This window comes from Podarcis bocagei (assembly GCF_964188305.1).
Source record: "Podarcis bocagei genome assembly, chromosome: 8".
NCBI classification, from domain to species: domain Eukaryota; kingdom Metazoa; phylum Chordata; class Lepidosauria; order Squamata; family Lacertidae; genus Podarcis; species Podarcis bocagei.
In genome coordinates, this window is record NC_138133.1 from 29159811 (window position 1) to 29174495 (window position 14685).

Genomic DNA, 14685 nt, shown 5'->3' on the forward strand with positions numbered 1-14685 from the left:
TGGAATTGCAAACTTGGTGGATCATGGAAATGCTGTGGACATAGTGTATCTTGATTTTAGTAAGGCTATAAAGGGTATAAGGTAAGTGGAATAAATAATAAAATTACCACCACCACCATCAGCATTAAATAGGACGTCCCTATTTTCATTGGAGAAATGCTGGAGAGTATGTGATCTGTGCAAGAGAGGTTCATATTGCAAACAATGAAACCAAAAGCTGGTGAAACTTTGCCTAAAGTTGGATTCAGATGGAATGCTTATTATTCAAGAGATTGTACAGTAATGGAGGGCAGTTGCTCTGAAAACTCTCTAGCCCTCGGCTGCTACTGAAACTAAGCCTAAATATATACTGAACTGAGGACATCTTATTCCCACCTCTTCCCTGTGCTAAGTCAAATCCCGGGAAACCATAGTTTGGCTTACTAAGTCATGCAAACCAGATCAGTGAGTATATCTGGGAACCAAGGAGGGGGGTAGGGATATTCCAATAGTATTGTTACAGATCTAGAGTAACAGAGTTTAGGAGTGCGAGGGCACCCATAACTGCTGGACATAGTGAATATTAGAAATTAGTAAAGGGGTAGAATTTAGCTGGTATCTGGAGTATTGAAGGGAAGATGCCAGGCCAGGGCCTCACCTGGGATAGGTAAAGGTAAAGATAAAGGACCCCTGGATGTTTATGTCCAGTCAAACGTGACTATGGCGTGCAACGCTCATCTTGCTTTCAGGCTGAGGGAGCCAGCATTTGTCCACAGACAGCTTTCCAGTTCATGTGGCCAGCATAACTAAACCACTTCTGGTGCAACAGCACACCACTTACCTTCCTGCTGCAGCGGTACTAAAAATGACAAAAGGTGCTGGAAGCAAGTCATTAGCACAGTGGTTCTCAGATGGTGTGGCAGGAGAGGATGGCAAGTGTGCCAGGAAGATTCAAGGACAATCAATATTATATTTTGGGAATGACTCATGTTCCTATGTAGCTGCATTGTTTGATACTTTCTAGATGCCCCATGATTTTATTACAAAGTAGCTGTGTTATGTGTCATAAATCAAGCACTGCTAGGAGCTGTTTCTTTTAGTTTTCTAACATATTTCTTATCAATTAAAAATTAGGTGTGAGCAAATTTTTACTCTAAAACGTGTGCCCCGGAGAAAGTTTTTTGAGAACCACTGCATTAACACATCAATGAAAACCATCATCAGGGCAAAAGATTCTCTGCCAGTGAGGGAGAGGATACAAGAGATGTCCTTCCGGAAAATTGGGCCCTTTTGAAAAAACAGTGTTCTGGATAAGGGGTGCCAGCAGACAGAGGTGGGAAAAGTTGTTTTCTGCAAAGGTTCTTGGGATGGAGAAGGGTGGAGCCAAGGCTCCGTGCAGGGACTGAGGGTCAGAGGTCAGCCTGAAGTCAGCCTGGGACAGAGGTACAGAGATGTGTTGGAATCTGATGCTGCACAGCTGTGGAGAACAAGCCCCTCTTGAGATGTGAATGTAAATGCTGTAAACTCTGCACTCCCTCCATTGAAAACTTCCAGTGTAAATATGTGTTAATAAACGATATTTCTTAAAGACCCAGCAGCCTTCGCCACACCTTGATTCCCAATGGAAACAAGACCCTGAGTAAGTATCTGGAACCCCCTGGAAGTTTGCTACCACTCGGCAGAGATCGGGGGTGGCGTGCAACCTTCGTAACTGTATTTTTTAAAAAATATATCAAAGATTCTTGGATTCTGGAAAGAAGACGCCAAGGGTTGTTAAACCCTCTCATATGTTTAGAGGTCATTTGCTGCATTACATCTCCTGTTTATTTTCTGTACATATTTGACAGTACTCCTCTTTGACAGTACAACACTCTGTGGTGTCGCTGAGCTAAAAACACCCACCCACCCAACATCCTTAATCAAACACAGAACACTTTATGCATTCATAAGCAAAACGCTGGTGCTATTTTCCTCATTTCAAACGAGAAGGTTAACTCTCAGTCTAGACAAACCTCCTGGTAGACCTTCTCTTGTGAACCTCAAAGGCCTGCAGGACGCATCATCTCTGAACATGTTTCTTATTTTCCAGACAAGCCCAGGGGATCTGCATCTTTCAATAAAATTCCTGGCTCCATTAAATTGCCTCTTACTGCAATTTTTTTGTTGTTTTTGCTTTACATCAATAAAAAATATTTTCTTTTAAAAAAACACAAAAACCAATAACATCAGAATAGTAGGTTTTCATCATGTAAATGACATGACTTAAGGCAAGCCGTGTTTGAGCTATACTTTATATTACATTTTTCAGCTTTTCAGATCAGGCTTTCAGGCTCTAAAAGTGTGCACAGAGGCCTCTCTTTTTTTCTTTGGAAAGAGACGACAAAATCTCTTGGATAGTATCCAATACTAAGCTCCCTTATCATGTAAGGTGATCCAGAAACCAGATCATTTCACTCACAAGGTAAGAATTGGATTCTGCTGCTTTCTTCTAGATCCACTGCTTCTCCAGCAAGTGGTTCCAAATTGACTGGTTGAACCAAATATTGTATGAGGAATCTACAACTTTCTCATTTCCTAGAACTGCAGTGGAACCCTATCATGAGTCCATGTCCAGAAAACAATTTCTGATCACTTTCAGCTCTACAATTCTGATTCTATGAATGTTATGAAGTATAACAAAGCCTTGTCTATCCATTCCTGTTCCAGCATAATGAAGAGGTTGCCAAAGGCCACATCCAAGTGTTCAAGATTACAAATTGGTCAGATTAGTTAAATTATTTTTTGATTATTCAAATTATACTGAATGCAATTTATTTTGCTTTTGCTTTTATTTTCTTCAGGCAGACTCCCATTTGGTTTTTAAAACTCTCCCTCTCATAACCATTGATTTTATCTTTATTGTGCTGTGTAATTTGTTATTATAAAATAATAATAGCAGCAGCATAAATGTTTCTCAAGTTGAAAAAAGGCCACAGATTATATAATTCATGGCTTTTTTTTTCCTTCAAAAATTTTATTGGTTTTCACAATATTATAAACAAACAAACACGCAAGACAAACAAACATAAATCATAGCCTTATTGAAAATTACACTTATTAACTTTGTTAAGTGACTTCCTCACTTCCTCTTGGTTTAATTTCATTGCATGTCCTTTTAACGGTTTTCCAAATCCCAATTCTTATGAAATTTAACTTAAACATTAACATCCTTAAATCTTCACCTGATGGAATTAAACATATTAATTCATCACTTAACATAAATAAAATCCTAAGGCAATTACCGTATTTTTTGCTCTATAACACGCACCCGACCATAACACGCACATAGTTTTTAGAGGAGGAAAATCCGTAGGCATGCCACCCGTAGGCATTCCCTCCATAACACGCACAGACATTTCCCCTTACTTTCTAGGAGGAAAAAAGTGAGTGTTATGGTGCAAAAAATACGGTGAGTATCTGCAAGCTATTTTCAATTAATTTAACTTAACAAATTTAACTAGATAATCATTAAATTTATTCCTCTCTTCCTGATACTCCTTCTGGTCGCGGACTCCACACCTCAGTTTTTTTATATAGGCAGTCTCTTAAAATGATTGTTCCAAATCATTATAGCTCAGTCAGTACAGCATGAGACTCTTAATCTCAGGGTCATGGGTCTGAGGCCTACGTTGGGCAAGAGATTCCTGCATTTCAGGGGGTTGGACTAGATGACCCTCAGGGTCCCTTCCAACTCTACAGTTCTATGATTCTATGATTCTATGAATCTTGTAGGTCAGACATGCACTCTGAATTGATTCCATAAGACAGATATATGGTGTTACTATTTGCTAACTTGGTCCACATCACCAAAAATCTTAGGGATGCATCAATGCAACACATCTGTCTATCATCTATCTATCTATCTATCTATCTATCTATCTATCTATCTATCTATGCCACTGCATTTTATTCCTCTCTCTTTCCCTCCCAAACATCTTTGAAAGGGACCAGTTGTACCTGACTCTCATCTGAAGGTTGGCTGAGCAAAAACGTTTAGCTGAGACATTCCCCAGCGATGTCCTAATTGGTAAAATGATCTCATTTGGGCAAATGTTATGCAATACTGATGATATATAATTATGAGGCTTAGAAATGCTCATGTACGCCAGTCGTATTCACACAAAATCCCACAGCTAAGTCAAGGGGGTTTGTGCTGGAGCCAGGAATGCAGCTCTGTCAATGTTTTTTGGTCAGTAACTATTTCCAAGCATTGAAACAGCAGCAATGCTTAAATAAGAATAAGGAGGCCTCAGGATAATTACTGGTAGAAACCCTTCTATGGAGAAAGCCCAGGCAATTATAATAGCATTATTCTTTGGCCCACTTTCAAGCAACCTAACCAGTTAGCTATTGGGCTGGATTTTGAGAAAAAGATGAAAAAGGTGATCAGTCTTTAAAACAGACAATATTGTTTCTTTTGGGCTGTATGGGGTGTTAGGGGAGGGGTAGTACCTGGGGTGGGGGACAACACATTGTGCTTCTTTTGGGGTAGTTTGTTCACCTTTGGTCCCCACCTTGCACCCAGCTCTTACCTGTGGCTTCTAGAAGCTGTCAGCATGTGACAGCAGTCATACCCCAGGAATGAATTTGACTGGCTGGCTAAACCAGGTGAGGGTAGCCGATGGGTCTCAAATGCTCAGTGAGTTTGGGACTTCCCCTGCATGTGAAGACAGGCTCCGGCAGATTGAGCAGACAAGACCAATAGTAGGTCCAACTAGTGCTATTTTTCTAGAAAATGAGGTGCCAGAACTCACCATGAACCCTTGTTCTCTTATAATGGCATCGGAGCCCAAATAATCATGAATGTACAGTACGAATCATGTGTTCCTGCAGTGGCTAAACTATGAGTAAGAAATGGCTCAGTATTGGCAGCCTTTGCCTGCTTCATTGCTGTTTCACTACTTTATTCAGAACCATAAGCAGAATCCCTGCTTAGGTTAACTGGCATTTCAACTTGTTTTGCATGTAATTTGGGGACAGAATATTTCCTTGCTGGGATTAATTAAAATTAAACAAAATATAGTTTATCCAGCTCTCAGAAAGCTAGGTGTCCTACTTACAATTGGTCAATATGCAGTAAGCAGTGCAGTTTTGTATCTTCTTGACAATTATCAGTCATGATAGTAAATCCAGTTTAGACTTCTTGGCAGATTTTTCTGCTCTTTCCTATGGTGACATTTAGTTTCCTATCCAGGATTTCCTTCTTCTGAATGTTCCTTTGGCCTCTGAAACAAAAGGTTCAGAGGAACACAGTTGTTAACTCAGAGAAGGAAAAGCTTCTTCTTGCCACATGGCCAATTAAGCATTCAAAACTCAGATTAAATTCTCTGAACATTCTTGCAGAGATGCAGGGAGGATCTTAAAAGAAGGGCTTCTCCCTTCAGCTAGTGTGGCTGCCAATTCAAGGGAATGTTACCCCTACATATTGTGACAATGTGTGACTTACAGTGAGCCTAGAAACAAACCATTGTCACACTCATTTTTTGTTTGCCATCCGTCAGTACAGGAATGAGAGTGTTGAAAAGAAGACAGCACTTTGCTCTATGAGCTCAAAGACTGAAATGGCAAACAACTTTGCTATTTTTTGAAATCTTATCATTTATAAAAATTTTGGACAACCTCTGGCTTATGGCCCTACTTGACCTGGCAGGGTCCTAATTTTGTCTGTGAGGATTTGTCCGGTCTTCTGTAGGTGTAAAGCTGGAAAATGTTGCTGTTTCTTTCATTTCAAAACTAGCCCAAATTCTACCCACAGGTTGAAATCTCCCTGAATCAAACAAAACACCTGTGTGAATGCACCTGAAGCCAGCCTTGGTTTTTTTTTGGGGGGGGGACTTGATCTAAAGCTGAGGCGCTGAGTTCTGCCTGAAATCGAAGGGGCTCGTCATGCAAGTCGGGAGGAGGCCATGAGGCCTGCAGTGACAGTGGGGTGGCCTGGTGAGATCTGGCCCCTCCATATTGGGGAGGCTCAGCCCCGTCCCCACAAACTTGGGGGTGCTGAGGTGTCCTCAGCCCCCTGGAATTGGTGCCTATGCTGTGTATTATTGTCAATTAGCCTAATTAAACTTTCTTTAAGATGGCAGGATTTGAGTAATGCTTGTAATATATGAAGAACTATGGTAAAATAGATTATTTGTTTTAAAAAATATAGAAAATAAGGGAGGCAGTTGAAAAAAAGATTGATAATGGTAACCATGGAAGAGCGGAGGAGAGTCAAGGGGTTCAGGGAATCCTGAATGATGATGTTGATGTACAATGTTTGAATTCAAACTGCTTATGTAAAACTCAATAAAAAAATTAAAAAAAACTTTCTTTAAGAAGAAGAAAGTAAAACCACATAAATTGGTTTGCAGAGACCTGAAATCATTCAGTAGCTTTTGAAAGAGAGGCTTAAACTTTCCCAGTACCTAATATTTCTGGATACAGAATCCTCAGACAGCTGTCTCATTTCTGCATGGGATCATGCTAGTTCTTCTTGCTAGTCAGTCCAATATGATTTCCCACGGGTGGGTTCCTTGGTTCAGATATCACAGAAGCAGAATTCTTTATGTCTTTTCATCTTCTTGTAGCCTGAGACCTTGGGATGGCTGATGGACATATTTTGCTCTGCCTTTGTTGCTCTGTTGCTCTTGCCATAGCCAACGGCCAACTTCACTGCTGAACTTCTCTGCCAGTTGCAAGTCATCAACTTGTGTTGAATCTATAGAGGGGGCTTCCTTATTCCCACCTTCAAATGATATCCTAGCTCAAACCTTACTAACATCTTAAAGTCTGTCAAATTATGGGACAAATAGCCATTTAATGTATCAATGGGGAAGCTGAGCAGAACATCAAGTACCGTAGTTTATAATGACCTCAGAATAATCATGTTTATAAAGAATTATAGAGCTGGAAGGAAACTTCAGAATCATGTAGTCTAACCCTGAGATGATGCAGGAAACTCACTACTACAGCTCCCTGATAGGATGGAGAATTGAGCCCAAACTAAGAAAAAAAATTCAAAGTTGATAATGTCAAGTTCTGTATTTAGGTAGGAAGAATCAGGCCATAAAATAAACTTAAACCAGCAGATTAAAAAGTCAATGCAATTCTAATTTGCATCAACAGTAGTACAGTGCCCAGACTGCAAGAAGTAATATAGTTACCTAAGTTTATTTATTATGTGTGGAACTGGAGAAAAGCTCACCAGTGGTCACTACTGCTCATTATTAGTTTGTCCAGTAATTTCCATTTTTTCTCAATGGGAATGACTAATAGAAGAACACAGTAGATGTCTATAAAACAGCTTAGCTTTTAGAAGTTAAGTTTACCTTTCCCTTCCCCTGCCCCCCAAACACTACTGTTATTCTTGGATATGATAGTTTATAAAATTATGCATGGCATGGAGAATGTGGATAGAGAAAAGTTTTCTTCCCCCTTTCATAACATAAGACCTCGTGGACCTCCAATGAAGCTGAATGTTGGAAGATTCAGGACAGATAAAAGAGAGCACTTCTTCATGCAGTGCAGAGTTAAACTATGGAACTCATTTCCACAGGAGGCAGTGATGGACACCAGCCTGTTGTTGTTGTTGTTCTTGTTGTTGTTTAGTTGTTTAGTCATGTCCGACTCTTCGTGACCCCATGGACCAGAGCATGCCAGGCACTCCTGTCTTCCACTGCCTCCCACAGTTTGGTCAAACTCATGCTGGTAGCTGCTCATCCTCTGTCGTCCCCTTCTCCTTGTGCCCTCCATCTTTCCCAACATCAGGGTCTTTTCCAGGGAGTCTTCTCTTCTCATGAGTTGGCCAAAGTCTTGGAGCCTCAGCTTCACGATCTGTCCTTCCAGTGAGCACTCAGGGCTGATCTCCTTAAGAATGGAGAGGTTTGATCTTCTTGCAGTCCATGGGACTCTCAAGAGTCTCCTCCAGCACCATAATTCAAAAGCATCATTGCTTTTCTCCCAAGAAGCAGGCATCTTTTAATTTCGTGACTGCTGTCTATGTGACTTTAAAAGGGGATCCAACAAATTGCTATGCTTTGCTTTCACAGTTGGAGCCAGTAATTCTTTTGAATATCAGTTGGAAAACACAGGGAGAGTGCTCTGGCGCTCAAATCCTGTTTGTGGGTTTCCCACAGACATCTGATTTGCCACTGATGAGACCTTGGCCTGATCCAGCAGGCTCTTCTTATGTCCTTGTGCTGATAGCCTGCAGAAGTCATTGCCGCCGCCCCGCCCTCCCCCACCCCATCAAATGAAGATGTTGTTGGTTGGCTTTTGATTCAACACATAATTCTACCCACATAAAATGCTCAGTGCATTAATCTAACCAATTAATGAATTAAACATTGCAGACCTAACAATGATGAATTAAAAACACGAGACATAGAGAACATGAAAACAATTGTTCTAGGATTGCTACATTTGAAGCAAATGAAATTCGAGGTTGTTGTTTTTTGTCAGCCTACATACAAACATGAATCATTTCCAAGTTTGTCCATTTCTTTGCATCTATAGTTGATGCTGTTAAATGCATTGGGACATTTGTAGATTCTTTTATAGATAGTAAATCTCATACAGACACACACAAAAGTGTCTGATTTTCTTGTTCCCAGCAAATGAGGAAAACTGTTTGCTTGGCAAAGGTTTTGCCCATCTGTTTGGATGCAAAAGACTAAATCTGCACTTCCCATGAGAGATAAATGGACTGGTATTTGGAGGAAGGAGCCAACTACCTCCTTTCTTTTTATCTGACTTCCAAAAACTGATGGGAAAATGTAGCTGCTTGAACAAAATTTCCTATCTCCATTCCAAACTTAAATATTTACACATTTAGATTCCATTTACTACGACTACTACACACACATGCATCCACAAATTTGTAGATTACTGGGAATCACTGATTTTGAAACTTGGAATTTCTCCTACTGAAGGTAAAGGAGCATCTGTCGGTTTTGGCTGGAACCTAGATTCTCCCCCCCACCCCCACTCAAGAAACCATTCAAATCCACATTCTCTCTGCAAATGCAGGAATCAGTCTTTTCAAAGGCTGTTGTAGAATCACAGCTCATGGCACTGGATCTGGATTTAAGCCTGTTCGGAATGTCTAAACAAAACTCTGGTTTAAAGTGAATGCACACTTCCTATCTCCATTGGGAATGGTGGAGCTGGAACCAGTGAGAGATAGGGCCAACTAATGCTGGTTTTGTCCCCATCCTCCTCCCTTCTTAGTTGAACAGAGGCAATGCTGAGACTAAGGAAGATGAAGCTGACAAGCCACGCCCACCCCTAGACTGGTTGTTAGCAGGAAGATGTCAGGCATGGGTGTCAGGGGCAGGCCAGCAATAACTCAAATGACATCTATGAAATTAACTCAATTCAAACGAACAAGACAGGAGGCTAGGTCTAGTAACCACAGCAACTTGTCCCAGTAGCTCTTGCCCATATGAGCTCTTCCCACAGTTCCTTAAGTCACTTCCTCCACTATCTGGGCTCTTCCCAAGCAATCTGAGACACTGTTGCCTTATCTGTCTCTGTTCTGCCCTCTTCATACCTTTTCGGGTCCTGGGAGACCAGGGGGAAAGGGAGCTAGTCACAGCAGGGAGGGGAGATGCCCTTGTTTCTTTACTAGCTGGACTCACCTCTGCCTCTTGGACCCCCTTCTCTCCAGCCTCCGCTTCTGCCTCTGATTCTGGACTGCTATCTGCCACAGACTCTTCCTGCTCACTAAACCCTGTTACCTCTTCAGCTTCTGTCACCTCCTCCTCCCAGTCTGCTCCCTCTTCTCCCTCTGACCATTCATCTTCGTTCCACCACCAATCCCCTGGCTCTGAGCATTCTTCCCTTGGGGGTTCCCCAGCTGGTACCTCCCACCACTTCTCAGCATCCAGCCAGTCCATGATATCATACAGGCAGGTGAAGGTTAGCTGAAGGAAGACTGAGATTGGTGGGGCACTGCCCCATTTGCTCTAATGGATAACCATCCATTGTGTTTCCCCTGTAAATTAAAGGACACCTTCTGTTTGCAGGTGGCTAGTCAGGATCCAAGCCACTGATGTATAGTAGGCTGAGGTACAATCTCTCCCAGTAAACTTCATTGGAGAATGCAGATTGGATTGCTGATTTCCACCAATCTAACCATTATACCACTCTGCCACGGCACCTATCTGACTTGGGAGGTCTTTTTCTGTCCTCTCTAAAATGTTCTGTCTCCACTGAAGGAACTCGATCAGGGGAGAAAACTCTGTGACCAATAAACGTCTCTGCAACAGGAGGTGGTGAGCTGAGAGGAAAGCTTTGTGTGCACTGTAGGCTAAGGTTAGCTGCAAGCAAGTTTGCTCAAATTCACTTGAAAGGAAGTTCAGAAAGATGAACATGTTCGGAAATGGCAGAGTAGTGAAAACCGCTTGCTTGATTTCCTGAGCTACGTAAGCAGACTCATTCATGAACGTGTGCCCACAATACAAGGGAACGGATTAGCAATTTTTCCATTACGTCTATTGTAATGACAAGGGGAGAATAACTGGTGTAATGAATTTATACAGGGATCACTCATTCTTGAAAAATCTCAGCCTGTATTTTATCTGAAAACTGAGATCCAATGATACCCAAAACTTCAGTTTCATGGCCTGGGGATTTCATTTGTTACATCCTGACAAGCAGGGGTGGGGGGTCATTTCAAACCAAGGGCCACATTCAGACCAAGTCAACCTTCTGGGGACCACATGCTGCTGGTGCTGCTGAGTGGGGCCAGATACAAAAATGGGTGGAGCAATGGGTGGAACATTACCTTTGTTCAATAGGCTGGTTTCTATGCACACTCACACACAACACACCCCTCTCTGTCCATCATACATGGAAGCAAGAGGCATCATCAGAGTTCAGTAATACATTCCAGTCAGGCAAAAATACTTAAATGGAGGTTGAGAATATGGTGGTGGAGGGAGTGTGGCTTAGGGACTGTCCCAAGGGCCAGATAGGGAGGCTTGGGGGAGAAAATGCATTTGGCTCCTGGATATTATGTTCCACACCCCTGGTCTAAGGAATTCAAACAAACCAACCCATGGGATTTTCTTCATTTTATCTTCCTAGAAACCATGTAGGATACGTTAGAAAGAAAGCTAGCAACCTGCCAATGTTAGATGCCTCCTAATCAAATGAGACCACCTGATTTTATGTTCACAGTGATGCTATCACTACCACCACAAATCCTGACCTCCCATGATTCATACGAGGAGCAAGGTCCTTGATGTTGCCCAGAGTGTCAGAGGTATTCAGAAGCCTAAAGCAGGGGTCAGCAAACTTTTTCAGACCATGGGGGGGCTGGACCCACCCTCTCCCGAAAGGACCCCCTGCTGCCTCATCTTTGGCAGCATTGTCATCGTCCTTTGCCTCGGCCAGGGGTCCGCAGGGCACAGAGCCCATGCCGCTGGCCTGGGCAGTGAAGGCAGTCTCCCCGCTGCCGCCGCTTCCTCCCTCTTGGCTCTTGGCCATATGTGGCCACCTCAGCGGGAAGGAAGGGGTGACGCCCAGAGGCATCCGTGGCTTCAGATTGGCTGCAGGAGCTTCCTGCGGGCAATCTGAAGCCGCACCAGCGCTGCCGCCCACCCAGCCTCCTTGTTCTTTTCCCTGTGAATAGTACAAACTGTATGATGGACCATCCTTGCTCCTTACATTTTCCTGACACTGCTCAGAGGTTCCCAGGACATTTTGTTTCCTGAGACAGAATGGTGAATGCCACACACATACAAACCCCAAATCAAGTTGCATAGCACCCACAGCTGGCCAAGTTATTTTGGCACCCAAGCAGAAAAGCCCACATGCTTCTCTCCTCCTCACTGTCTGTTATTAATAAAATAACAGGACAGTCCAAACTGTGCAAATAAACAATATATAATCAAGACAGCACAGTTTCTGCTGTGTCTCATTTCCAAAGGTAACACAAACCCTGGGTAAACACCTGGTCCTCTGTAATCTCACACCACTAAGAGATTGGGGTGGTGTGTAAGAATAAAATCAATAACAACAATACTGTCACATATACTGATATCTCCACCCAGTCCAAAGCCCCTTCAGCCTGGCACAAGGGGAGTTTGGATTGCAGCCTAAGTAAATCAATCAAGTCAGTGGTGTAGCGTGGGGGGTGCAGGGGGGGGCCGGCCGCACCGGGCGCAACATCTGGGGGTTAGGGTTAGGGGGCGCAAATTACTTGCCTTGCCCCGGGTGCTGACAACCCACGCTACGCCACTGAATCAAGTAACTAACTATTTGCTATCCATTAATAACTCTCAAAATCAGCTGCTTGTGGCAGCCACCTAAGTCTACCTAACGGCAGGGCTGGTGCTCAAATAAACTGTATCTACATTTTTCTTTCCAGGAAGTTATTCCTTAAACACTATACAGTACTGTCTGTTGGCCTTGTGCCAATTTAACTTAACAACAAAACCATATTAAGCATAAAGGCCTTCAGCATTTCCCATTAAATCAGTAGGCAGATTTTTTTTGGCTATCATTTCTTTGTGATCTGGTTTTAACTTAGTATAATTTAAACCTAATATGGGAGGGGCGCTAAATGCAGGTGCTCATAATACAGTATGAGAGTTATTTTTAACATCCTTTTGGTAAATCTTGGCTTGCTTGCGATCTTGTTTCACCTATCTCCTGAGAGTTTATTCCTTCTCTCCAAATGAGTTATATCCAAAATGATGAATTGGATCCACTTTGGGCCAGACAAAAGGTTAGACAAAATACATTACATTCAGGATGCTTGAACGATGTATCAGTTACCTTCCCGTGGCACAGGAGCAATAATTCAGTTTCTTAAAATACTCCGTCTGGATTTAAAGGGGTCACTTGAGTTCATTTTGCTTCCATTTAGCAAGGAATTAGTCTAATACAGGCACTCGGTATAGAGAAGGGAAGCCATCAAATAAGTAGATTAAAGAGGGAATACCATAACTCGTTTGAGCATGATTTTCGCAGAACCAATTGGAGGATGCCATTGTTGAGTCACTGCCTTTCCACCATTCTCAAAATAGAGGGTTTAAATGTACTGAAACGAGTGTTGCTCAACGAAGCAAAGCAAAAACCCTTGTACAAATCTGACTTTCTTGCCAAAAGAGCACTCAGCTTTCCCTCGCTATTGCCTTTCATGGCCACGTTTTTGTTCCAAATCTCCCCTTGGATGTTTCCCCAGTTAAATAATAGCAATGGCTACTGTGTGTAGAAATGAGTGTCTCCTCCCAAACCTGCTTTATGAAAGAGATGTGAGTCTAACTGGGAGAGTAGTTAAGGCAATTTAGGAGTATTTAGGGATTTAGAAGTATGATTCTCGGCGACCTTGGTTTGGCCATCCTCACATAGAGTGCATCTGTTCCCCTTGTAGAAGTCAGGGTAAAAACAGACATGAAGAAGAAGACCTACAGTGGGTTCCTCTGGCTTCCTCCGTGGTGCAAAATTTGAATGGCAGGTTACATACTACCAGTGAATCATATGCTGGTTTAGCCATCTGTCTAGCCTTAACCTCCATATTTCAGACAGACTCCCTGCCTACCTTAAAACAACAAAAGCTTTACCAAGTACAGTGGTACCTCGGGTTACAGACGCTTCAAGTTACAGACGCTTCAGGTTACAGACTCTGCTAACCCAGAAATAGTACCTCGGGTTAAGAACTTTGCTTCAGGATGAGAACAGAAATAGCACAGCGGCAGCAGGAGACCCCACCAGCTAAAGTGGTACCTCAGGTTAAGAACAGTTTCAGGTTAAGAACGGACCTCTGGAACAAATTAAGTTCTTAACCTGAGGTACCACTGTACATTGATCAGCTTTCCCATTCAGGCATCAACTTGTGTTTCTCCTATGTATCGGCTGCTCTGATATAGCAAGTATACCAGTTGTGATTGTTAAGTTGTGGGTGAACATATCAGACGACACAGCGATTCTCCAAACAGTTCTTGTTTATTCACAGGTCAGAACAGAACTGAACTGAAGGGTTCAGCCAGCCTGCTTATATAGAGCTCCAGTACAACGTAACTGTAACAACTTTCTGTAACTATCCAATCACTGAACGTCACTTTCGATCCCTTATTTGCATATGTGGACCTGAACTATCTACAGTATCTCCCTGCTGGCCCAGGGTGAGAACTTCAGTACATAACAGTGATGAGTAGGAAGCAGAGGCTACGAAATCAAAAAATCTACCAACAAGGTAGGAAATGGATCTGTGGTTGCCACATGCAGAAATAGACCACTTGTGGCCACCTCATATGGAAGCAGCCTGGGGTATATTTTAACAGAGCCTCTGGTTCATCATAGGAAATTGGCCTTTCTAAAAAATCTCTCAACATGTTTCCCTCCCCTTATATTCATAATGGCTCCTTCATTTTCCAAGGAAGAATCTGCTGAGTGTATTCTCAGCAGATGCAATTTCCACAAAGACATACACGCACAAATATAGGCCTATATGATTAATGACTTGATATAAATATTAGCAGCATACATCAGCATTCTAAGTAAAATCGTCCTGTATTATTCTCTCAGAACTGCAGCTTACTGGCTTTCTCTCTGTCAACAATACACTGGTTTGAATGTGGTCACTCAGCCATGAGATCTGTTTAAGAAATAGGTACTTAAATTGTTATGTAACAGTTAGAAAGCCATATAACCACAGTAAGGCTGGCTCCTTCGGAC

At 42.4% G+C, this 14685-nt stretch overlaps 1 long non-coding RNA gene across 2 annotated transcripts in view; it reads right to left on the reverse strand.

Annotated features, from left to right (window-relative positions):
* Nucleotides 1-1915: 1915 nt before the first annotated feature.
* Nucleotides 1916-14685, reverse strand: part of LOC308594055 — a 50822-nt gene continuing 38052 nt past the window's right edge. The window contains exons 1-3 of one of the 2 annotated variants that reach the window (XR_014011273.1): nt 6426-6758; nt 5079-5243; nt 1916-2089 (exon numbers count right to left, since the gene is read on the reverse strand). This is a non-coding gene — a long non-coding RNA (uncharacterized lncRNA). Of the gene's footprint in view, nt 2090-5078; nt 5244-6425; nt 6759-14685 lie in introns of those variants that run through there. The other variant, XR_014011272.1, reaches the window with a different exon arrangement.